Genomic DNA, 26,304 nt, shown 5'->3' with positions numbered 1-26,304 from the left:
CTTTTATAAGTGAGAATACCAAGCAGGAAACTACAGAAATCCAGGGAAAAGATGTGACAGGATGGTTGGCTCCTGCTAATTTTTTAGTTCACTGAGGAGATGGATGAGTTCACTTCTGTGTTCAGAAGCATGTAGTCCTTCTGACATGGGAGCAGACTCCCTGCTGAACTTCACAATGTGCTGAAGGTCCATTCACAACTTCTAGCTGATGTGCACACGGGCATTTTGTTTCTGATAACATGTTGCTGTTTTTCTAAATCTTCCATGCAAACTGTTCTCTAGAGACACCCCTGCATTTGCTGTCCTCCCAGGATTTCCCTAGACATTACGTTTAACTTTATGCACATGTTTAATTAGGAAATCATTTCTGGCTTCAAAAAGTAACTGTGAATGGGTTTTGCATAAGAATTCAGGTGCTGGCATTTCCTGTAAGGAAGTGTTAGAATCTTACATCAAAAGATACCGTGTTTATCTGCCATGCTGGTGTGATAAAGCAACTTGTGATCGTAATTTTAAAATTGTAATTTTTCTAGTAATATTCCACAAGTCATGAATTTATTTGAAACTTGACAATTTTCATTAGACATATAGAACACCTGTCACAAACTAGGTATTGTATGGATATTTGAGCTTTTGGCCTTTGTATTGAAGGGCAAAAATACTTCCGAACTGCCTATGTAGTTTATTATTTGGAGCAGATTAGTATTCATTACTCTGGATATTGTGGAGATAACAAACTTTTGAAAAACTTGAAAAATATTCAGACCGTTCTGTAATGTTGTGCTTCTGTGTAAGTATGACAGATTTTGATGAAATACATCGAATATACCTTGTTCTGAAACCTTGTGTGTTTAGGCAGGTAGTCAGTTTTACAGCTTTATTAGTTCCTCATTTCTGAAGTTGTTTTTGCACTAAAAGATGATACAAAGCAGTTCAGTTATGGTTTGTGAGTTTTGTGAGTTGAAATATTTCATCTAGCAAAATAGTATTTTAAATCCTTCCTTATATTAATCTTTCTATTCATAGGTTTCCACTTAATATGTAAAATAGTTGAGTATTAAGTGTCAGATTTGGTCTCTCTGAAAAGAATGATTAAAAAATAATTGTTACAGAAAAATGTTTATATTAACTGATACAGCCTTTTCTGATGGTTGATGATTAATACATTTTTAAAAGAAAAAAGTGGTATGCAGTATTGTGGAGAAAATCTGAGTAAATGCAGGTAGGCTTGCAGATGTTTCTGATGTAGGTGTCTAAGGGGGAGAAAATACTGTACGGAATGAAAAGTGAAATTAATTTTTTTCTTATGCTGACACAGTTACAGTTCAGTCATAAGTCTTAACTGAAAAAAATTAAAGTAGAAAATACACCTTTCAAGTTAAAGTTCTTGTTGAAGATTACTGTATTTTATTAAGTTTAGTGTAGCTGAGAGAAGGTGAGTTTTGGTAACTTCTATAAATTCTCTGCTCTTTAATTTTGTGACTGAGAATCCCTTAACTGAGGTTGGAGGAAGAGTGAACTAAAAGCTTGGGTGCTCTGTATGGCTTCTTGAGGACTGTAACTCCCGTTTGTGAGATGCAGGTTTGGTTATGGCAATGCACTAAAAGTGGTGGAACTACTATGGAGTCTGTATGTTGACTAAATATTCTTGTAAAATGACACATTGTCACTTGTTTAAAACTGTGCTGGTGTATAACATGTTTACTTTGTTTTAATGGGAGACATGTTAAATATGATAGAGAAAGGATGCCATTTATGTCAGCATATAGATTTAGGACAGAGTGAAATCTGTAAGCCATTGGCAAAATGTCCTGTAAGAGCTCAGACCTTAAAGTTAAACTAGGGTTAACCTTAGTAAGATATGTGATAGTGATTGACCCTGGTTTACCTTAAGACATGCAGCAGAAACTTTGCGAAGTCTTACAGCTCTGGTCATAGGTGGGCTGGATCTTGCGAAGAAAATTGTGTGTGTGATTCTGTTAAATGAGGTAATTTATGTGTATAGTGTAGTAATGGTGGTGATTTTTCACTAGATGGCGATAGAGACCTTGAGATCGTTAATCAATTAAGACTTTCATTTTTGTTACTAAGCGTTTTAAAGTGTTTTATTGACTATATATTTTTTTTCAAATTTGTCCTTGGATTTTTCTTTCTTTTTTTTTCTTTTTTTTTTTTTTTTTCCAATTGTGGATAATCTCTAAAAGAGAAGATAAAGAATACGGGAATATCTGTGTGAAATTTGTCAGTGTATTATATATCACAGGTAGATTGGTTAAGTTTGATGTATTCTGAAAGGAAAAAATGGCAAAAAATTAGAATGGGAGAGAGTTAAACTATAATCAGATCTGTTTGTCCTTTGTGAAAACAAATGTTTGCCAACTTCTTATCATTAGAAACACATCGGTTCTTGTTCTAACAATAAATTTTATTTTAAACAAAAGGTTTCTTTACAGTTTTCTGGAATCCTAATATTATATTATTGATCTGGAATGCATCAGAAGGATTCTATTTTATTTATTTATTTATTTTTCTCCTCATTGTTACTAAGAGTTTGCCTTGACATTGCTCATGTTGTAACTACAGCAGTTGCTTGCATGGAAAAGTAATAGGAAAATATTTAATATATTTTTAGCTGTCCTTTTAATGTAATTTAACAACTGGAAACAAGATGAGTCGGTGCTGTACAACCTGCCAGCTTTGCACCAGCAGGCAGCGTAAGGTCATGCCTTTCCAGCCTCTTTAAAAGACAAGTCTTTTGATGAAGTGTCGGTTGTCTGATTTCTCAAATTTGGGATACCCTCTCCTGCAGTATTTTCTTACAGAGAGGAGCTGCTGAGAGAATTTTATCTGTACTTGGCATGGTTGCCAGTGGCTGTTTTTCAAAATTTATGCTTTTTCCAGGAATTTCATTTTTTTTAGGTTGATTTCCATTGTTCCATGTTTTTGCCCAGGTAGTAACAGAACTAAAGTAAGGTATGCTTCTCAAAGGAAAATCACACTTTTGCCATTTTCAGCAGTACTTGGTGATAGATACAATGTTACAGTATGCAAAATAAAAGGATGAAAAAGACAATTGGGTTAATTCCAACTTCCTCATTCAGATTCTTAGATACATTCTCAATTACTAATTAGTTTAAGGCCCTGACAGTCAAAAGGAAAGAATAAAAGCTGCAATCTGTGAAAAGAATGGATGAAGGAAGGAAGATGAAGTGGAGAAAGATGAGCTTATTTAAAAAAAATAAACGAGAGTAGGTAAGCAGTCCATTGTAATTGGCTTCTGAAAAGAAATCCAGGCCTTCCCTCCCCATCCCCCCCCCCCCCGCTTTTTTTTGATTTGTTTTTTAAGAAACTGATTATCAGTTACTTTCTCTTAATTGTGCCTGAAGTTCTGGTTATACAGTGTGGAAGAATTTGTCATGTGAATAGGGCAATTATCACATCTTGCATCTATGCTGTAGAATTGGAGAAAGAGGAAAGTAAGATGAGCGAAAGGAGCCTCCTGAAGTCTCATCTAAGCATATCATCTATGTTTTCATAAGGACTATAACACCAATTTAACATTTTTGGAAGATATGCAACTTGATAACAAAAGCCTAGGCAAAGAATTTCTTAATTGCTTTTAAATATAAAAATGACACACTGACATGTTGAGAGAAGCATTGCTGAATTATTGCAGTATCCTTAAATGGAAGGTGTTGGAGTCAAATCAGTTATCTCACTATTGTTAAATTTATTACTATGTATGTAATCGTGAACCAGTAAAAAACTGCATACATTATTCTGCATGCTAATATCCAAAAAGATATAGAATGCACATTTCAACGGAGAGGCTGTTTACAATCTAAAAATGCAAACTGAGTGCAAAGAGATAGAAAAATTATAGAAGATTTCAATATTAATTGAAATTAAATATTATTATTGTTTGTCAAGTAAGTGAGGTGAGATCTGGTCTGATAAAGACTTTTTTATCTCCAAAGCAAGGAAATGAAACGTTTTAATTCAGAAGAATGGCCAGAATATCCTGGGTGAGAAGGAAATTTGGAGGAGATTTTTTTTTTTTTTAATTGCATATAGAGGTTTTCTTTAATAGATACTCAATGAGAAATGTTTAGGAATTGATTGGACACAAGATGTACAGCCAGTCAGATGAGTCAAGAGATGGCTTCTCCATAATCGCTAATTTCAAGATGTGCTGTGACCAGAGGTGTGGTGCTTCTCACTTCCTGGTACTGATTTTCTTGGATGAGTTATAGCAATTGTGTGACCACATGGGGAGTTGGGTCTGCCTGGTGATCTGAGTTGAAAACTAAGAGGAAAATAAAATTGATTTTTTTTTTCTTGATCAATGACTCAATGATTCACTGCATCATCTACGAGCCTTAGAGCTTGTAGAAAGCAGGAGGTCAGAAATTGGGAGCAGAGAGATATGAGGGATCAGGCATGACCACTTTTTTTTTTTTTTTTTTTTTTTAAAGCTCACACCTGTTGGGAAACTGTGGGAAGCTAGTGTTAATAAAATAAATGTTTTTGACTTTTTTTATTCCATGCTTTTCTTTTTATCTTTTTAGAGCTTCCTATCTTGTATTTTATTGCTCAAAGGTACAGGTTTTGCTTAAATTTTATCTTACCTTAGCTGGAGTGGGGGGGGGTGTTGCAACGATCTGGGTAACAGTAAGAGTCTTTACTCAAAATTATAGTTAAACTAAAACGAAGAGACTTGAAAGAGCAAGGTTCCCTGGTGCATTCTCCAGAGTATCTGAAATGTAACAGTATGCACAGCTGGGGGGCAGTGGAAGGGTGGGTTGGTGAGCTGGTATCTCAAGATCAGAAGTAGTGTCTTTCCAAGCCCAGTGGCAACAAGAAAGACTCTCTGGTATGCAATAAAATACTGGGGAATGTGCTTGAATCCTGCAGGTCTCCTGAGAGTTTGCCACACTCAGGCTTTAGCATAACTGAAGAAATCCTTTAATCCTATATAGAGTACTTCAGGGATTAGGAGATTCAAAAGACAGATCCCTTTGTGGTTCTCTTCTTTAGACACTGATACAGAGGTGCCTCATAAAAGAAAGTGATTCCCCAGATGTAGGCACGGGCACTACATCATGAAGATGACAGCTTTTGCAGGCAGACATACCACAACACCATTTGTAAACTGATCAGGTTCTATTTTTAAACAAGTTCATTTTCTAATCCTCGCTATTAAGATTGGAAGACCTTTCTGTTGTTAGGAGTCTCAGTTTCTTCAGCAAATGCAAAGGATGTTCCAATTGGAATGCTAACTACTCTCTTAAGTTTTTCTCTGTCCTAAAGATTTGTTGTGTACTGCAAATACTTGCAGTACTATTTTCTTAGTTCGTTGGTAGGTTGCCGTAAAATAGGTAATTTTTTGAGACCTAACAGAAGTTCTTCCTCAGGAGAAGAACTACCTCTCTCAGTTGTCTTAAATGGGACATTGTTCTGTTCTAAAAGCCATAGGAAACCTAGGAACTAATAGAGTTTTTGAAAGACTGGAGACTTTTCAGTTGGAGGAAAAAAATCATCTCCCAGTTCAAGCACTAGTCCTAAGAGTATACAGAAATGATCTAACATGAGGTGTTTATTTCCCAGGAGACATGAATAAATGTTCATACCATCCTTCAAAAATACAGCATCTTGGCCTTCTAATCACAAAGTTTAATGAATTTCCTGGGAATGTTGCTCACTGTGCAAAAGCTTGCTCTTGAAACAGACTGTATGAGAAACTTTTTGCTTAATCCATAATTACATGATCTATTATTTATTCTTTTGGATGAATACAGTTTTGAGCCTCCCAGATCTGTCATTTTCAGGTAATGCTTTATAGCTGATGATGGTTCCACTGTGATATATGAGAAGAGGCTAAGAACTGAATTTCTTCAGTTTAGAGAAGAAAAGATTAAGGGCAGATCTAATTGTGGTCTTCAAATACTTAATGAAGAAGTATTATATATCAATATTTAGTTGAGAAGACGGAACAAGAGCCGCCTTAGATGTGTGCAGTGAAGGAACAAGAGGCACCAGATGCAAATTGGAACAAGAGAAATTCAGATCACTATAAGAGAAAAGTTCTTCACAGTGAGGCTGGTGAAAGACTGGAACTTTAATACAAGTATAGATTCATAACCAAGATCCAGCTAGATCTAACAGATGCAAAATTAGCTCCTTTATTTCTGAAATCAAGAAAATTAGAAGGGTGAGGACAATTCAGCAGTGATATTTGTCTTACCAGGCCATTTTGGTTCCAAACCAAAGAAATCTTTGCTTTGAGTATTTTAAGTGTGACTTTTGCTCCATAGGTTTGTTCCTGTGGTCTCTTGTATATATGTCCTTTCATTGGACTTACGCCAAGATTTATTGGGTTGATGTAGAAGATGTGCATGAACACCTTATGCTGTTTTCAACACTGAAATATGAAACAGATGAGACAGTTTGTTCAAGACAGCAAGAAGGTGGCCTGTCCATGCAGTAGCATGTACAATACAGTTCCTGTGAGAAGACAGGAGATTTTGAAAGGTAAAATAAAGAACTGTGCTTGGAGCAAAGTATCCTTGAAAAATAAATGTAGTTTAATAAGATGAGACATGCCTTACATGGGTCTCTTAAGATATATTTCCTTGCTTCTAACCTTGCCAGCCTAAAAGTTAGACCTAACGGTCCAAGCAAATTGGTAGAGAGAGGGCAGTGTCTCTGTGGTAGAGGGCAGTGTCAAAGTTGGATGACATAAATCCCCCCAAATTTTAGTGTGTGTTATGTTACAGAAAAGCATGCAAAAACCTAACTTAATGCTTGCTTTTTGCTTGCTCTTTCCACTTACTTTCATTCCAGTATTTATGCATAATACAAGGCAGGGGATGTTGCTGGTAGTAGACTTGTCTTTAGCTCATCATCAGACTCTGCGCTTTATCAAACTTAATGGAGAGTAGAATTAGATTCTGTATGTTGTTATCTAGTCAACAATTTGATACTGAGTGTATTTGCTGTTTTGAGATGTTGCTCCATAAAATCCTATTTCAACAGCTGGATTAGCACTTTCCTTTACCTTTTGTGTTTAGTCTTTTATTTCTGTTTTTCATCTTCTAACTGACAGGAAGACTTGGAAAAAAAGTAGTATTATTATTTGGTTTGGTTCGTTTTTAAGGAAGTGGTTCTCATCCCCAACTGACATGCAGTGCTCATAAAATACAGGGAATGCCAGTTAAGCCTACTGCAGGGATTATTCCCTTGCAGTCATTTGTATCTGAGCTTGTGTTACCGTTGGTGATCGCAGTAGCCTCAAAAAATTTCTATGATTTGGAAAGTAATGCTATGTAAGCCCTAGTTAAAAAGAGTGGTTCTCTTTTGACATGCAGTTTTTATGAACAGGGGTTTCTGGTTCCTGCTGAGATAGGAAAAGATAGCCATAGCCAAACAGTTTCTTAGCTATTCATGTCAGATTGATCATGTCTTATTAAGTTGGATGCTGCCTCTCTAATTTTTTGCCACCTTCATGAAATGGACCAGAAATTGGTGACTTTAAACTCACGGACTGATTGGATTGGTGAAGTTACTGGAAAAGTAGAAGTATGTAGAATGCTTTGTTACTGAAGTACAGAATCAGGTTTCCTGAAATGCCTGGAAGGGTTTCTGTTATAGAAGACCTCTAGGAACAACTACTTTTTAATCCAAGTAAAATGAATTTTCAGAACAGTTGCCCAGGAGAAAGATAATTACGGTAAAGTACTCCTACTTTAAGTAGGCTGTTTTGATCTTGTTATTCTTAGTTTGCTTCTTCATTCTGTTGGGGAATACCGCAGCTGGCACACTAGCAGTTTATTTCTTACTTTCTCTGACGTCAGTGCAATGAATGTTTTTCAGTGTTATTTTGTTCTTCCTTGATACTTTTAATTTTACTGGGATATTTACATTATTACAGGCTTTGATGGCATTGTAATTTGGATTGAACATATAGAAGATACATTGTCCCAAAGGTTCAAGGAAAACTTGGCCCTGTTCTCGGCTGAATTGCAGATTTTCTGTTGGCTTTACTCTGGTTGGAATTTTACTTGTTAAATCTAGAACTTCCTTGACTGTACCCTTAGATTTTTGAACTCCTCAACTATGAGTCAATGACAGCTAATGTATTGGTTTTAATGCAACTTCTTCAATTTCTCCGCATTCCCCTCCCCTTTTCCCTTAGAACTCAACATAATCAGCATCTTTTAACTTAGGCAAGTAAATTTTTTTTTATATTTCTTCAGAAATATACTGGTTTCTTTAAATCATAATAGATCATCTGTCTTGATGTTTTAATACATATTATACTGTTTTTTGGTTCAATGCAAAAGTTTAATATTTTGCAACCTACCATTAAAAGTAGTCATCCTGGAGCTAAAGAAAAATCAATGAGAAGACTGTGCTTAGAGTGAGACCATCTCCCGTAGAAAGCTTGAATTAGAGAAAAGCTTTAGATCTGACTCTCATACACAATTGCCCATCAGGTAGCCAGTTGTTTTGGCATGTATTACTGTATACCACAGATGCTAGAGATGGAAAAAGGTCTGTTACCTCATGTAGTTGATCTTCACAGTATGCATATAGTTACTTCAGCAGAGATACAACTCCTGATTTTCTTTTTCTTTTTTCTTTTTTTTTTTTGTCAAAGGCTTTTTATTGTCCTTCTAGAAACCACTTCTAATTTTAATTTTACCATGATCTTTGATCTGATTACTTTTCTATGCATACTTTTTAAAATGGATTTGAAAGACCAAAGATGAGTCTGTAAGAACCTTCAGTAAGAATCTGTTATTTGACAGGTCCTGAAGTTCTGCATTCTTGGCAGTGGTCCAGGATGACATAGCAATAATGGTTTAGAAACTTCCATTCCTTCCTTGTTAAAGGACTGGAGGAAATCTGTGAAGTTACAAGCCAGTACTCACCCCTCTTGCATTGTGCTAAGATCGGTATGGCATCTAATTGGCTGAGATTACCTCCTTTACCTAGGTGATTTCTTCTTTTCTTTCTGATTCCTTTACCTACAGTCTTTTGGCTTATACCATTTTTTTTCTTCTCTTTCTCCCTAAAGTTCCAGGTTCTTCCCAGTTCCAGGATTACTCTGAGGATTTTAGTAGTGGATCATATTCTTTCTTCCATGTGGTGTAATTGGAATAGCTATTTAAATGTTACCTGTATCGTTTATTCTATCTGTCACTTGCTGCTTAGTTCAGTGGAAATGCTTTTATGTACATTGTGAAACATTACTTCAGACTTTCAGCAAGATGGGCTGAATTTAGGGGACTTCATCCCCTAATAAACCCCCAATAAAAATGTCTTGCTGAATCAAGGGTTGAAGAATATAAAAGCCACCATTATTATAAAATGTGTTAGTCTGAGATACACCCCCCCACACACACACAAATTGAATTAACTGTGATATTGCTACAGTTGGAAGCTCGACTGTTTCAAAAACAAACAAACAAACAAACAAAAAAAAAACCCAAAACCAAACCTCACCCAAGCAAAGCTGGCACACATGAAATTCTCCCCCCCAACTTGCATGCTCTTTGGTAAACTGAACTGATATGCCCTGATACCTTATCTTTTGTGGCAGGTTATAGTTTTTAATTATCTTTAAGACTCTCCAGCTGCTTTTAGAATATTTGGAATTGATCATTTGATAGGGTGAGAGGTTTTTCTGTTCAGATTCTTTTTCTTCCATGTCATTTCATGATGTATGTGATGAGTTTTCCTTCTACTAAATAGGAGATATTTGCACTTTGTAGTGATCTAACGGCTTTCATAACGCTATTGATTGCTTTTAGGCTTCCGTGAAATGTAATTAGTAATCTTGTAGGAGATTCTGCCCTAATTATGGCTTATTTTATAACTACATAGCAAATATGAAAAATTTTCTTCTATTTAAATAAAATCCCTCCCCCTCACCTCATTTAGTACAGACCTTTTCCCCTCTGATACTTTGGTGGCGGATTTTGAACTTTGATTTGATCATTTAAATATTTGAAGAAAATAGTCATGAAAATATCTGTTATTTTGTATATGACCAAGTTATCTAGTTTGCTTTTTCTAGAAAGATGGGCTTCTGACAGGCTGACCAAGAGAAGATTAGTAAATTGTGGCTTTTGTTTGTCTCTCTGTTTTCAGCCTGGAGTGTGAGCTTGTGTCACTTTGCTCTGTCATAAATACTGTGTTAAATTACAGCAATTTTTTTTTAAGAAACTGTTTGATTTTTTGCCAAGGATTCCTGAGCCATCTAGTAATAGTTTCAGGGATCCTATTCCTTCTCTGAAAATCAGTGCCAATTTTGGACTGTGCAGCTGTCCCAGTTTCCTTTTCATTAATTTTCACTGTAGGAATAAACGTTTGTTATTGTTTAATGTTTATTTTGTTAGCTTTTTTAAAGTCAGTTATCTCCTTTCCCAAATGGATCTTACTTTACTTTTTTTTTTTTTGATAGAAAAAAGAGAAAAATCTATCAGAGTAGATTTGGATGTGGTAAAGCAGTATGAAGTGGCATTTATTTGACTATTCCAGAAATGATCCTTCTGTTATTCCATACAGTACTGCATAGGTTTTGGCTCAACTGGTCTGCATAATAAATGACAGCCTCTCTGCTAAGCCAGGCAAGTTCTTTTTGTTGCAAAGAGCATGTAAGGTATGCCTTAGTAGTAGATTATCACAATTATCAAGTATCAGTACAGACTTAGTATTTGTCCCTGGCCTTTTCTATCTTAACTTAAGGAAAGCCTATTTTGTGACTGTCTGTCTGCTCCTTTTCTAACAAGAATTGGGGTTAATAGTTTATTTATAATCTGTATTGTATGTGGAACATCACAGACAATTTAGATATGCTCTTGAGCATAAGGTGTTGGGTTTTTTTTGCATTTGTTTTATATGATGCAATACTACTTTCACCATTTAAACTCTTCAGACAAGTAATTTCACAAACAGGGATCTGTAAGCATGTCTAGATTTCTGACTGTCTGATAAGCAGAAAAATAAGCTTTTTGTACGTTTAATCGAGTCTTTTCAAAACATGGAGATGTTGCTTTTTGGTTTTTAACTATCAATTTTTGTATCTAGGCCATGAGTTGTTTGAAGCATTTAGGCAGTAGTTTAGGTAAGGTTTTTGGCCATAAAGAGACCAGTGTCATACTGTCATGTTACAGAAAGAAAATTTAATGCTCTCTAATGTTCTGAATTGTTACGGTGAATAATGGGGGAGATGGAGTTTGGGAAAACCTAGACCAATATGTATACCTATAAAGGAAGAACAACTCTACTACATGTTTTGCTTTTGACTGCTTTTTAAATGTAATGGGCACAAGTGTTTAAATGTTAACTTAGTTGTACTGTAAAATGTCTGGAAGTATAGCATAAGCTGCAAATAGATTTTTCTAGACGGCAAGTAATTCATTTTCTTTTTTATTATTTTCTGTTTCTTGTCTCTGCTGTCTCTTCCCAGATAAATACTCTTTCATCATCCTTTTTCATGTGTGTTTACTTGGGGATGAGGGTGGAAAGAAGGGAGGAGTGAAGTTACTTACAGGTAGTTCAAAAAGATTAATTATCCAAAAATACTAGCAACTTCTTTGAAAACCACAGTGTCTTGAAATTAAAATCTGAGGGAGAAGGAAATGAAAATTACTTTTACTTCAGCACTTAGTTCAGTCAGTCTGAGTGTTAAGAAGTTTAATGTCAAGAATACAATTAAATGATATAAAGAAGGTAGCTAGTTGTCTTTAAGACATAAATAACCTGAAAATATTGAATGTTTAACGCAGGTAAAGAGGAATACTGTGTCACGCTGGACACTGCAGGGAGGTAAGTGGGTCTGTCTGTGAGTTACCATTGAGACCAAAAGTGTGTAAGAATTCAAAGAATTCAAAGAACTTGGATAATTAATTCTTTTTTGCACACAAAATTAAAATAGCAAAAAAAAAAAAAAAAAAAAAGAAGACAAAAAGAAAAAAGATAAAGAAAAAAGAAAGGTCAAACTTGAGAGTTGATGTTAAACAAAGCCCTAACTACTGGGGACTGAGAAGGAAACTTCTCATAAGGGAAGCTGTACTACAGGGCTTCTGCCTTCCTGTGGTGCATCTGGCACCGGATTTTCTGTGAAAGAAGTCTAGATAGGTTACATGTGAAAACTGTGCATTAGGATGAGAAGCACTGCTTGACTGGGTTAGATATTCCTAAACAAGAGAGCAGCTGAATAAGATCTGAGGATGTCATGCTTCCAACTCTGCTCCTTTTTTGCTGATGCCTTGTGCTGAATGCTCTTCCTCAAGGATGAAATGTCTCTCAGCACATTTGTTGCCATCTGTCCAGTTGCCTCAGCCCATAGGCTTAGTTAGCAGTTTTCATGGGAAAGTGCATGATACAGTTTCAAAAACTGCTGCCTTTGTCTGTTGGTGTCGGACTGTGTAGGCCCTATCCTATATGCATAACTTTTCCAACTGTTTCAGTTGGCTAACATGAAAAATGATAATTGGAGCTACAAATCTACTACATAGTAAGCTTTAATTATACTGCTTCATATTCGTTTACTGTTGGTGCTAATGCTCTTCATATTAATTGGCACTAAAGGAGGGTAGAAGTTTACGTGACATGATTACTGTTATAATGCGTTACCTTACTAGGTAATTCAACTTAGGTGCCTACATTCTTGATTATTGATGCAAGTTAATAATGCCAGAGCAATGATCTCATGAACAGTAGTCTTGTTTGCAAGACAGATGCAGCCAGAGTCTTCCTCCGGAGTGCCTGCTGTATTTTAGCTAACAGGTAAGGTGATCTGTGTATGTCATCCAGAAGCAGATGGGGAAAATTTTGAGAAAGTGGGATAGCACACTTCTATTATGTTAATAAAGTCTTTGTGTGAGAATGATAGCAATGTCAATAGCTACAGTCTGTCAATGACACAGCTCCTGGCATGTGCAGGCCATCAAAGCAAACACAGAATGCCTTTGTATGCACATTGCTGGACAGTATAAACCAGTTGCTATTAGAGTGAAGGTCATACCTCATTTTCCTGGAATAGACTAAATATCTAGCATATGCATTCATTAAACTTTATTTTTGAACAGAAGTTATGATTTAGTTAAAATGGAAAAAGTAGAGTCATAGGAGTTGCTAGACTACATAGGAATTGAACCGCCTAAATACTTGGTCTGGTGTATGTGGCTATATTAGATCAGCAGTGTCTGATGGAAGAAGTAACAGTTTTATTGAATTAATATTATCTTGTAAATATAATGTGTTGTTGAGCGCTACATATTTAATATCTAAACTCATATTTAAAAACGTAGGGCTTATATCAGAAATTGGCTATCAGTGCAGATGACTTTTTTGGAATAGAAAAAAGGAAATTTTCACTGGCCAAACTGTGGAGTAGCAGTATGACTGAGACATCCAAAGCACACCTCATGTTGGTCACTTCCCAGGTGCCATTAGAAGAAAGTTCAGGTGCTGAGTCTCCAGATTTTTAAATGTCTTCATCTGGGTGCAGATACTGTTTTAAGTCTCTCTTCACAGCCAGCATGCAGATATTTATTAAGGACCCTTTTTCAGGAACTACAAACAGCAGATCAGGTATTTATTCCATTCCAATCCCTGTTTCCAAGAATGAAAAAGGCTAACCACTGAATCTCCTTAATTTTCTTTCTGTCACTTACATTCTCAAAATCGAGACTGCAATAAATTTTAACAAATCTAGGAATCTGTTTTGTGGATGCCATGTTTCATGTATGAATTCTAAAGAAATCACTATGCTTCAAGTGAAGAGACTGGATAATTACTTTATGAGGTAGACTGGTTAATATGTTTTTATTAGAAGCATCGGTGGAATTTTACAGTGGATGGTTTCTTCTAGCCATATTAGTTTTGCTCTTTTTGAGTAGTATCAGCTTATGAGTTAGAATCTGGAGTATGCAAATACATTATAAAAACTAAACATTGACACACATGCAGTGAGTGAACTTTATGGGAATGGTCCTGAAGACAGGATTCCATTTGTGCTTTTGGATTTTTTTCTTCTTGTCTTCAATATTTACAATTAAAACATTTAATTATCTTCTGTAAGAGATTGTAGTTGCCCAGAATCAAAAAGATAAGAAGTGCAGAGAAAAAAAAAATCTTTGCAACTTTCTCATAACTATTACTGTTTGAGTGAGGTGATGTAAATGTGAAACTACAGGATGTTGCAACTTAATTCAGGTGCAAGCTGTAAAGAGAGAGGCAGGCAGGCAGAGGAACTTAAGTGCCTTAAGTGCTTCAGTTGTTCAACACTTTTCATGAGCAAAGGAAGAAAAAACAAGAATAATTTGTTAAATCATTACACTGTAGATGTCACACTTATAATGGTATCTATCAACTGTGTCTATTTGATTACATAGAAGATTTCCCAGCAATAGACTCATTTTGATATTTCAACCTTGAAACCAAGTTTGTGTGTTCAAGTCTACTAAAATTGCCGATATCATGTGTCTAATAACCCATCTGCCTGGATGATGATAAAGCCTCCTACTTAATCTGTCTACCTCTAGGGAATAATCTAAGAACTATCATGACAATAGTGCTTTGAGCCAACAAATATATATATATATATATATATATATATATATATATATTCCACCATTTGTACGTATATATATATATATATTTTCCCTAGGAATTCCCTTTGAAACAAATTATTTTTAAAGCAGTAGTGATAGGGGCCATCAAACCTTCAGAGAACATACAGTTAGTATGTCTGTATATAATTTGTAGGCACCATTATAAGAAAAAAAAAGTTTCTCAGCTTGGCAATTGTGGCCAGTGAAGGTAAAAAATCATCACTGTATTTGAAGTAGTCAGATATCTTTATGAATCGGATTAGATGATGTGTGTTTTGGGGGGCTGGACTTGATGACTCAGTCCTGGATTTCTTCATAGACCTCTTTGCCATGCAGTAGACTGCAAGCTGCTTCAGATTTGCTCTACTAAGACTTGAAGCAATTGTGCTGTTTTACGGGTTTTTTTCTGCAGTGCTAAAGACCATCAAGCAGTAAGAGGAGACAAGAATGAAAATTTTGTAAATGAATGTCTGAGGTCCCAAATGTGCATGATTCAGCTTGTCATCTGTAATTCATCTCCTCCTCCTCCCTCTCCTTTCCTCATCAATATCTTACAAGTCCTTTTACATGAACAGTGTCTTGTGTTTATTGGTGTAGATTCAAAGTCACTGTAGTTGGCAGCACAAGTAAGTCATGTTTCATTGCTTAGTTAACTTCATGGGAGAGAAGTTGTACAGATGGTGGATTTCCCATCATTCGTCTTAAATCAAGATAATATGTCTTGCTTCTAAAAATTCTTTTGTCACTCAACCTGAAATGACGGACTCGTAGTAGAGACTGTTAAGTAAAACTTTATGGCCTGCTTTATACCGGAAGGCCAGTAAGGGGTTGTTAGTCTGCTGCCACACTCAAATCTTGCGATGTAACAAACCTATAGTTCTGATAAATCAGATATCTTTGATTAAGATAATTCTACATAGTTAGAGGAACAAGTTCTTTGTGGTCAGACACTGAGGAACTCTCTGCCTGTATAGATCTGCCTGTATCTATCTGGCACGTTATGGAATGTGTGAACTTATAAATCAATACTTGGTAATCCCTTTGGCCTTTCAATATTAACCTTGTTTATAGGTTAATGGGTTCAGGGGGTTCTGTGTTCATGTATTGGGTAAATGTTTATAAGAGGTTTGCTGTAAATTCCTCCTAGGTGTACATGATTGACAATCATTAACTTTTTTTTAAGGAAGTTCCTTGCTGTAGTCTACCTCTCTGTAAAACATTGTGCAAGGAGAAAGAAATTGGCACTTTACTTGCCTCCATTAAATCTTGAAATGATTACTGTTTATTATTTACTTACAACTCTGACCATCAGTTTGTCTTTTTCCTGAGACCATACTCTCTCTTAGGAGGAATCAAATTACCTATATTATAATTAATTTCTCCCTTGAATATGTTAAGAAATGTTGTAGGCTTTTATATTTTCTGGTTTCTGGCTAATACCTCATGTCATAAATTTTCGAAGAGATTTCTAAACAGAATAAATATTGAATAGTTTAAATGGAAATATTTTAAAATGTGTGAATCTCTAGAAGTGTTTAGTAAGTGTTAACTGTTTCCATATTGACTGCAGATAATCTTAATTCTTGAGGTGAAGTAGGAAGTTGGGAACAGAAGATGCACTGGATTGTAGTCTCTTTAAATAAGCTTGGTTGTACAAATGGTCGAGTATTTTGAAGGTATACACTGGAGACTTGAGAGCTTCTGGAATTATGGTGATCTGAAGTTTTTCTAGAGAAAGAAATTTAATCCTTATTTTAAGTAATAAAGTAATGGCATGCAGAGTGGGTTGCATAAAGTGTCACAAATACGGACTTGCCGAATGTGGAAGGCAGCAGTTCTCTGCCTTTGCATATTGCACTGTTTGTAGTGGTGATAGCTTGGAAAGTTATAGACAGGACAGGATGTATATCTGAATATATATGAATCTATATATGTGTGGCTACTCCTTCTTGCAAAATGACCTAGACTTACAAAGTCATATTGATGGCCAAGTATATTCTAGTTTAAGACTCTTTCTCTCTCTGAAGAGGTGGTGCCCTAATCTTTATGATTCCTGTCCTTTCTGATAAGAGAAAAGACACATTGTCCTTTCATCAGGAACCAGCCATGGCTCAGGAGGAGGTGAGAATCTCTGCACCTGTAATCAGGGTAATTCTTTATTTAAAAAGTATGAGGATTTCCAGCAAACTATGTTACGTGTTAACCAACATATTTGTTGGAAGCAGTGCTTTCAGTAACATCACTAACTGTTTGAACAAACCAGGCTGTAATGAAGGAAGAGAAAAATCTTGAAATTCTAGTAGAGAAATAAAAGGAGAAGAATCTGTGGATAATAGGACACAGATGATGGAGGCTGGTTAGTGAGAAGTTGAGAAGCCAGCCTTCCTTGCCAAGACAAGATTTTGGGAAGGAGAGAGGAAGCCAATGTCAGCCCTCCTAAGAGATGCAGACATCAGCAACAGGTAGAAATCCTTTCAACCTTTTGTTTTGGAGGAAGAAATACTTTCTGTTTGGTTAAAGTGTCATGCGTGGTGACAGAGAGATGTGGAAAACTGGGCTCAGGCAGATTTGCCCTTGTGAGGAGGGATGAATTACAAGGAGGAGACCCTGTGTGGTTGGTTCCTGAGTGCTGTTTAAGGACTGTATCATGCTGCCATGTACCTCAGCGCGCTCTCTTTGGGATAGCACAGTTTGTCTTGGTGGTCAAAGTTTGCCAGAGATGTTTCCTGATGTGCAGCAAAGCATTATTGTGCCAGTGCCTGCCAGAGGAGAATACCAAGGAGCTTGTTATGATTTCCTCCTTTTTCAGACTCTTTTAAATACTGAGAAAGTGAATGAATTGAAGAAAGTGTGTTCATCAAGTCTTTGGTGGCGTCTGTAGTTCAAGATAGTGTTCATATGCTTACAAAGTTTGGAGTCTTTTGAGCGATGTGATAAGTATGCCAATTGCTAATTTATTAAAGAATGTGAATCAAATCAATGAACAATATTGCAGGAGTGTAATCCTGCAATATTATTTTGTATCACCATTCTGACTGTTTAAAAACTATTTTTTATGAGTATTTGCTCATTGTATTCCTTGCATAGTAGAATATCAAGTTTTTGATAACTTTTGAATGTGTGCTTCTAAACTAACTGGCAGACTTTGGGGTTATTCTGTGACTTATTTTTTAGTGCAGGATCAAGGTATATATTTCTGTAAAATAGCTTCTATGACTGTAGGAATCATGCAACTTTAATTTGCATAGATGTGGAACAGAAGATATTTTAAGTTGATTTGTGGATGATTTCTCCTTATATTACCTTTGCATATGTGCTTCAGTAGTTTTTTGGGGCTCTGGTGTTTGCATATCAAAAATTGGTTGCCTACCTGTAAATGACATGGTCCTGGTTGAAGGTTAGTTCTCTGCCTCTGTTTGACTATTTGGCCATTTACATCATTACTGCTTAATATGAAATGGTGTATAAATATTTTTGCTAGATAAAATAACATAGCAGTTTGATGCCATTTTGCTGATGTTAACTCATTTCTTTTTAAACAGTCTTCATGTATAAATTGTCTTGGTTCATTTTTAAAATAAAAACAATCCCTTCTTGCATCAAAACTGTATGATAAATGTGACTAACACTAGTGTGGTTAACACTGCTTGAGAACCTGATTATGAGCTTCTTGCAACTTTCCTGCACTTCCAGCAGTTTGTGTTAGAGATGTTACATCAAAAGATTTGCAGCATGTACACAATGTAAAATGTTTGTTTACTGATGTCAAATCCTACTATTACAGTTTCTTTGAAAAACACGTAAGTCTACACACCTTGACATTTGCAAATAGCTTGTCAGCAAGGGCACGTGTGCCTGTGCAACAGGTTTAACTTGTCCAGGAGATGCTGTCTTTGCTGTGCATGCTCAGTCAGACTGCCGTGTCTTCCTCATAGTGAGCCTGGCCATGCAGCCGTGGAGGAATGGGTCTCAGAGAGCCCAAATGTGGTCACGTTATAATCACAGTAGTTGTAGCCTTTCAGATGCTCAACGGACATGCTTTAGATAGGTTCCAGAGTACTTTTTGTTAAATTGCAAAGAACTAAAAAGGGCCTGGGTAGATTGTACATCTTTAATCAAGTATCAGAGAGGCCTAAGTGCTATAGCACAGTTCAGGAAAAAGAAAAGAAAAAACAACAACAAAACAAACGAACAAAAAACCCAAAGGCTCTTCCTCCTCTGAGTTTTGTGTAGTCAGGATCTAGAACAAAATTGTTCTTACTCCATTTTTTTCCTCCTCCTACTCTCTTCCTCTTTTAACTGAAGTTACTTTTGACAAATATTAATTCATGAGAAGATGCTTTCACGTGTTTGCGTTAGCATGTTGTAATAGGGTAATTTAACCATGTCACTATAGCATATGTTGTTCCAGATATTGACTGTTTTTTTTTTTTAAACTAGGCCTTCTGTAAGTTTGCTTGTAGTGTTTAGAATGTTAAGAAAGAATAAATAGGTAAAGAAATAAATGAAGAGCTAAACACTCACAAAAGAAGCATGTATAATAAATATGGGGAGACCGAACTCCCTATCTCCTTAATGGGAAGAAAAAGAAACAAAATATACTCCTGACTGCATAGGGATAGGATGCTGCCTCATTTTATTTGTGTCAGAAGCCTTTTGGAGCAGGTCTTAAGTGTTTTTAAATGTGCAAGAAGATTGGAGGCCTAATATACAACTGGAATGTGTTTCTTGCTAACATAACTTCTTCACTAATTCTTGTTTGTGTTAATAGTTCTCTCTTTTTCTTTTTTTGAAAAAAAAAAGTATTAGGTGTTTTCACCACAAAAGCATCCAAACTTTTATGTTTCCAGTCATTTCCCAAATCTGTCATTGCACCACTTTTGCTTTTTGCGCTCAATAGTTGAATACCATTGTTAATGAATGAAAGTGGGAGTTAAGTTCCCAAAACTGTTGTGTGAAATTCAGCTTTCAAACCTGTCTGAAGTTCAAAGTACCTGGTAGGTGAGGGGAGTTCAGATTGCTGGAGGAGCACAGAAGGCCTAGGCAGCAGGAACTGCTGCTTGATCGGTTCCAGGGCTGACTCAGGTGTTGTACAGCAATATCTACCTGGCTGCTCAAAACTGATTTTTCATTTAAAAACACAAAAAGGGAATTGTTAGCTAGGTTCCAGTTTACTTTCTGAAGACAAAAAGAAATGTAAAGCAGATTGCAGTACATCAGTCAGAAGTTCAGAAGGACGTTACAGCACACTGGTGACTGTGGACAGTGGAAATACAGCCTGCTTCACAAAGGAGTCATTTTCTTCTTGGAGAACTAGGAATTGTTTTGTCCATAGGAGAGAAATTTTGTTCTGTAGTTTTTCAGAGGTTTTTTTATTGTTGTGTTATTTTAAAGTTACTGAGCAATTTTCAGATAGCAGTAAGTCATGTGCAAGGGCTTGTTTTGTTCTTATTCTGTGCTATTCTTACAATGCAACTGAGACCTTTGCTGATAATTTGCTAATGGACTAATGAATAAGCCTCTTAAGGCTTATTGATAAGGCTTAGATCGCTTGCACCACTTTTGAGCCTACTACTCAGTTTCATTCAGAGGTGCAAGAAATCAGCAATTTCTTTTTTCTTCTGAGACTGCGTGCTCCATCCATATGTGGATATTTGAGCTGTAAGTTACTGCTTATCCTGTTCTGAGGTGTGATTCCCCAGCTTTGTCCATATGCATAAAGTATAAATTAGACAAGCTGCAACGTCCTTGAACCTGCCCTCCCATTTTTAAAGCGAAGAATGAGAAGCCTTTAAGCAGCTTAAGTGTCGGCCGTTGTGCAGCTGACAGGAAACCGATCTGCTGCTTGGCCCCTCGCGGCGCAGGCTGGCTTGCCCGCGGCATGCGGCTGGGGCCGGGCTGCCTTCTGCTGCCGCGCTGCCGTCCTGGGGGAGCAGAAAGCGTCCGGGAGACGAGCGCTTTGGGTCTGGCGGTGCTCAGGCTCCCCTTCCTTTTTTGCCCTGGCAACGTGGGATTCTTTGGACGTGGTCAGAAATCACTGTCCTTCTTAAAACGTTGGAGCCGTTTGCCCCAGCCACCTGTGCTGTCAAAATAGTGACTCATCACAGGGTTAAAGATTGATGAAAACTATTGCTAACTTGAGATGACCGGTTTGGAAAAACTAATTGGTTTTGAAAGGACGATTAACCTGATTGCTTGTAGCTTAGTTTCTCTTCCAGTTTTTGATGGATGTTTCTTAGGAACACTCACATATCAGGTTCTTGGGGGCTTTTTTTAGTTGAAGTAGAGATGTATTTTCAGTGGACTGCTTTCAAGAATAAAGATAGGCAATGCTTCAGTTTATTGTTCAAAATTTTCTATGTGATCTCCAAAGATTCGCAGGCATTTTAGAGCTTAGAGACCAAAATGTCAGCTACCTTAATGAATTTTGGAGCTGAGATATCTGAGATAAAATCAGTAACTCGTTGTCTGTGTTCTCTAGAGGAAGGTGTTTTCAATAGTTGAGAAGGGAGAAGAGGAGTGCTAAAAGGGTATGCTGGTAAGGTTACTTTGGCTTACTCACTTACTGATGACAAGACAATGTGTTTCCACTTTGGTCCACGCTGCTGAAGTGTAATATAATTATTTGTATTGGACACCAACCACCTGTTAATATCGTTCTTTTAAAGGTCATTGTGTGGTGCCTTGCTGTCTGAATTTAACGGCCCTGTATCAGGTTTGTTGGTCACTCTTTTGTGTGACACTGGACAAGTGTTTGTGAGGAAAGAATGCGAATCTGATATCCAGAAATGACTGGGGGGAGAGGGCTTGGGTTCTCCAATGCTATTGTTGGGCTGCTGGGCCTGGGATGCTAAAGGAGCAGGTCTTCAGAGGCTGGCTGCTCCCTTTAGGGGTGTTTTCGTTTAAGAAATTAGTTGTTTTTAACAAAAGTAAGTAAGAGAAATTTTGCAAGAGAAACAGATTGATATGCATAAACAGCAGCTAACATTTTGATAAGTCTAGATGAGTAGAGTCACCATGTTGCTGGGCTGGGGAGGGAAGGGAGAGGAGGAGGTGCTCCTCGGTTGGCTGGCTGGCTGGCCTGCTAATACCATGAAAAGCAAGTGAGGTGGTGATAATGTAATTGTGCCTGGTGACAACAAGTAGATACTTGATAAGTTATTTTTAAACATACTGTATTGGCAGTTAACTTTAATCCTGGAGTTGGTTTCATTTGTTAAGGTCTGTACAGTTACCTGAAAATGTAAAGCAGGCTATAATTGAGCAGCGTTGACATGCTTGTCTGACAATTTTTAATTAATTTTGATGAATATAACAGTGGCATGCATTTAATTTGACCTTTCACTCTTACTACCTGACTTTGTATTAGTTTTTGGAAGGGATGGGGGAAAGGTAGGAGTTGCTGTGAACAGCTTCTGTGCATGTACTTGGTGACCACAGCAGATGTAAGTAGTGCTGCAGAGGCTCTGCTGAATGACTTTGTTTTCAAATTTCCAGAAAATTAAAAGCTTCAGCTGCCAAAAGAACAAAACCAAGCACCTGGTTTACCACATGGTGTCGGACATTCCAGCACTTGCAAAGAGGGAGCATTGGCTTTAAGCCATTTATATTGCGGTGTCATTAGTAACTGCTACTAACTGTTGGATTGAATTACTGGCTGAGAAAGAGCAAGGGCTTTTAGAATCTTCTCTGCAATTGAAAATATTCATATGAAGAACTTCATTACTGCCCATTTTATGAGCAATAAAGATCCCGTTTTTATTAGTTGCATATTTATCAGTTCCAACCATTTGAGCTTCATTACATCTGTGTGGATAGCCTGTTGTATGTGTTTGAAATGGGTCATCAGGGTCCTCAAGCATTCTGACTTTATAAAAATCTAATTGACTGTTTCAGCTATGAAAGAGTTAATGGAGGCTCACTTGTGGCCTTTAATTCTCAGCTAATTAAAAATGTGCACAAACAGCTGTTTTTGCTTTGGCACTCATAGTTAAAAGTGCCAAATAGGGAGTGAGTGAGTGTGTATATGTATGTTTGGGTTTTTTTGTTTGTTTGTTTTGTTTTAAGTGAGTTAAGGGATGAGAAGGAAGAAGAGGAGGGGGAGAAGTTGCATGTAAATCATTTAACCATTAACCTAATGTGGTGGATTTATAAATCCTATTACTAGAAGCCCTTTTCATTTCCACTGAGGCCTGACGTGTGCTTGATCCTGCTAATGTAAAATTCATTCTGTCTAAGTGATTACTGAAGTAAGACACTTTTAGTCAATTTTAATCAGATTGTGTGAAATTTGCTTGAACACTGATGTTAAGACAGACATGGACACAGTTTGGCCATGTCTTAATTAGCCTCACAAATCAGTTAGATTAGGAATCAATCAGTGAATCAACTCTGTGAACCTTTTGACACCTAATACTTTCTGTGGGGGGAAATCCATGTTGAGGACTGAAAATACAGGAATTGTGAAAAAGATTAAGATTGTAAATGGCGTTCTCGTTTTACGGTATCCTTGGCCATCCCTCACAGTGTGCAAGTCCCTTATCATGCAGTCCTTATAGGCATTTTAGAATTGAAGCCAGTGGGGTGCTTCCTGTAGCCCATCATAAATTCCTGTCTCCACAGCAAGAGCAGCAATTGGGATATTTTCTGAAGCTGCTTCTGCGCCAAGATTTTTTTTTTTTTTTTTGGCAGAAGGGGGTGAGGGGCAGCTTAGCTTAAAATGTTGTAAACTCTTCCTCCATCCTTCACTGGGAATTACTGACACTAGTTTCATGGGACAGATTGGCTTTTTGGATATAACTGTCCCCAATTTTTCTATAGGCAGACATTATTATGGAAGATGTCTGCCATATAAGCCCCTTATGCACAATTTGGTATTGAGAACAGAAGTGCTTTCTGTGGATTGTCACCCTTTGAAAGAACAGTAAATGATTTGCTGTTTTTAATGTTGCTGTTGGATCCTTTTAAACAGGACTGCTTCTGACATAGGCCTCAAATTTACTTTATTCATATGAGTTTACCTTGTTTTCTTAAGACTAATTGCTACTACCTTTACCATCTGATCATGTAGCCTTTCTTTTTTGGCATCAACTTGCAGATATTTTCTGTTGGTATATGACTATTTCCTTTTATTACCAAGATGCTTGGAGAACTTGTGCCCTCAAAGAATCCTGTAGAAATCTTTCTTTGATCATTATGTTTGCCTACTGATGCCTGTGGTGTCTTCTGTAGCATAGTAAAAAACTTCTAGAGAAAATACTGTTTGCAGTACATGGAAATAATAATCTTGAATACCAGAGACAGCATTTCTCAATGCAGGCTACAGCTTTTGCAGAAGCCCCAAAGATGGAAAGGGTTAGAATTGTGTGCGCGTTGTGGAAGTGCTGGGAGCTTGACTTTTTAAGCAGAGAATCTGGCTAAAGATAGGCCCATTGTAAATGACCAGCTTAGGCTGGAGATGCCTTGTTTTGCTGTTGCAGAGAATTGCCTTCACAGTGATTTTTGTTTTTTAAGCATAGAAATTCAGCCACCAGCAATGACAGCAAACTTTTCTCAAAAGTCAGTCTAGAAGTCTGTATGCTACCAGGCTTTGTAGGCTGTTTTTTAATTGTTCAACTTCTGAGCAACTTGAGTATCTTTTCCCTCTACCTAATCTGTTCAATTACTTTCTCTCTGTGAGTGTACCTCACTTTCTCAAATGTTACCTTGTTGATGATACAATTGCAAGAACATGTAGAATAGAGAAGGGGAGCATGTTGCTAACACCTTTTTGTCTTCCATTTTCCCTTTCATATTGTTACTGCTGGGCTGCCAGGTGTGCCTTTTTGAATGAAAATGAGAAACTTATTTTATAGTGTAGAATTCCTCCAGTTTTGTTGGGATGGATTTTTGTTGAAGATTAGATGTTAATTAACTTTCTCTTCTACTGGATATCATTCTTTACTGACTCAAGTAAGGATGATCTTCTATACTCTAATCAAATAAATATTCAAATACTTTGAATTCCCCATATTTCATCTTTGTGACATTCTGTTATGTGATGGATTGCAGCAGAGCAACTGCTCATGAAAAGAAAATACTGGAACAGAAAAATCGTAGCAGTTCAAGTGGATGGGCTGTCTGATCCATTATAGACATATAGTTAAATGTAGTTGATCTGAATAATGGTCTGAATGATGGGCTAGTAGATGAACTGTCAAGGTTAACTTCAGCCTTACTTTTCAAGACTGTAACTGCTAATGGTAGTGTCACAAGCTTGGGAAAGATGTAATAAATTCCATTCTAGAAAATATCTTAGGGTAACATTTTTATTGATCTCTGTCAGATTGTGGTTTATTTATGACTTGCAGCATGAAGCTGTGTCATATCTTTATGTAAATGCTTATCTATATGTGTGGTCAAAACAAATGTTTAGAGTAATGAACATAAAGGCCTTAAGGATACACCAACTCAGAAAAGAACGTTATCTATAAGCAGAGAACAGATGTTCTCTTACCAGCCATATTATGCATATATTCCTTGGGAAAATCCTTTCAAATCTCTTGACTCCCAGGTAATTGGGACATATTAGAACTAGTGTTGTCTGCATCAGAAAGTAGCATTATCCTTTCAGTGTCCTAGAGGTTAGTTGGCTAAGTGATTTGTTTTTGTTTTGTTTTTGTTTTACCTGTCAGGTTTAATGTGTTTTCAAGTACTTAAACTCAGGAATATTAAAAACTTTAAGCACTTGATAGTCTACTGCTCTCTGAGGGCAGAATATGTAGGAATTTTGTGTGTGCGGTGCTAATGTTTTAGTGGTAAGAGTGATAGATATTTTTCAGTTTTAACCAGGTGTTGGAATTCCAGAAAATTCCTAAAGACATTTCCGTTCTTACAGCCAGTTCCTATTGTTGCCTTCTGTTTTTAGTCACCCCTAAAAATCCAAGGGCATTAAAAAGACTCTTAACAAGATTTGTAACTGTAACAGCAGTGGATGAAATCAAACTGCTATTGATTGGTGCTTATGGTTGGATTATTATGTTGGCACTGCAACTTCTCTCAAGACCCTGCAGGTCTCATTTCAGATATAATTCTAATGAGGATATTGAATCACTAGTATGACAATAATGTAAATTAGTATTGGTGTATTCTATTTAGGAATGAAAAGAGCGAGAGAGAGCTTTGAAAGAAAGAAGGCTTCCTTGGCATATGAGTGAAAGCTGTTTTTTATGAATGATTCAAACTTCTGTAATAAGAAATAGGAAAGCTTGTTAGCTATGTTTTTTAGATTAAACAAAACCTTTAGGTTGTGATACTCTTTTCTTAAATGAATTTGTGGGATGAAGAATTTAAATGAAAATTTCCAAAGTCAAAGATTGATTGAGTTAAAGTATGTAGCACAAAATCAATCTTGTCAAATTGTAGGGAAATAAGTGAAAGATTTATAAACATTGTTAATGTTTTAGAAAGCTAGTTTTGTGCAAATGTATTCTGAATTCTTTATAAATGAGATATCAGTAGGTCTAAATGACAAATTAAGGATTTAAAAAATAATCAGCATGGCGCTCTTGCAGTAATGAATTTATGAGGGTAGTATGCTGTAGTTGCATTTGTAATTAAATTTTTTCCATCACCAGAATAGAAATATATTCCTGTTGAGCAATATCATTTTAGGTGAATTATGTGGATTGAAAGAATG

The 26,304-nt window shown here is 36.6% G+C and overlaps 1 protein-coding gene across 2 annotated transcripts in view; it reads left to right on the top strand.

The window, feature by feature from the left end:
* POLA1 (DNA polymerase alpha 1, catalytic subunit) overlaps window positions 1-26,304 on the top strand; it is a 215,498-nt gene that overhangs the window by 36,553 nt on the left and 152,641 nt on the right. The window lies entirely within an intron of this gene.

The sequence above is a fragment of the Rhea pennata genome, chromosome 1, assembly GCF_028389875.1.
Source record: "Rhea pennata isolate bPtePen1 chromosome 1, bPtePen1.pri, whole genome shotgun sequence".
NCBI classification, from domain to species: Eukaryota; Metazoa; Chordata; class Aves; order Rheiformes; family Rheidae; genus Rhea; species Rhea pennata.
The sequence above is the reverse complement of the archived record's forward strand: the minus strand, read 5'-3'. Positions and strand labels throughout refer to the sequence as shown.